The sequence below is a fragment of the Bison bison genome, unplaced genomic scaffold (assembly GCF_000754665.1).
Source record: "Bison bison bison isolate TAMUID 2011002044 unplaced genomic scaffold, Bison_UMD1.0 scf7180017864360, whole genome shotgun sequence".
NCBI lineage: Eukaryota > Metazoa > Chordata > Mammalia > Artiodactyla > Bovidae > Bison > Bison bison.
The window spans coordinates 1,741,401-1,741,824 of NW_011494932.1; the positions used below are offsets into that span (position 1 = coordinate 1,741,401).

The 424-nt window shown below is 38.9% G+C and overlaps 1 long non-coding RNA gene across 1 annotated transcript in view; it reads left to right on the top strand.

Moving 5' to 3' along the window:
• The window catches only part of LOC104999655, a 15,057-nt gene that overhangs the window by 14,308 nt on the left and 325 nt on the right, over window positions 1–424 (top strand). The window lies entirely within an intron of this gene.

Genomic DNA, 424 nt, shown 5'->3' on the forward strand with positions numbered 1-424 from the left:
GTCCTGAGGTGGACCAAAAGTGGATGTTAGAGGGCCTTGTTTCCCTAAAGTAGCACTGGTATATATTTTAATATCCATGGATATACTGCCACCTTGCAGAGAGAATTGAGGATGCATAGAGTTTAAAAAGGATCCAAAGACACTTAGGGTTAAAAGGAAAAAACATCAATAATAAGTCATGAGTTGAGAAAGGGTATATCCAAGTAGATCAACAACAATGAATCAATATCAGATGCCTTTAGCTCTCCTGGAAAAGGATGGTATATTGTGATTCAGACATGTCAAGTCCTCTTGCAAAAGCTGTGTTTTAGCGGGGAGGAGTTGCTCATTAGCACTCATAAAGAGTAGTAGAAACTCTTTATACTTTCACTTCTACAGGTTCCCTATGAATAGATTCTAACTGACCCCTCTAGCTGTGTCCATA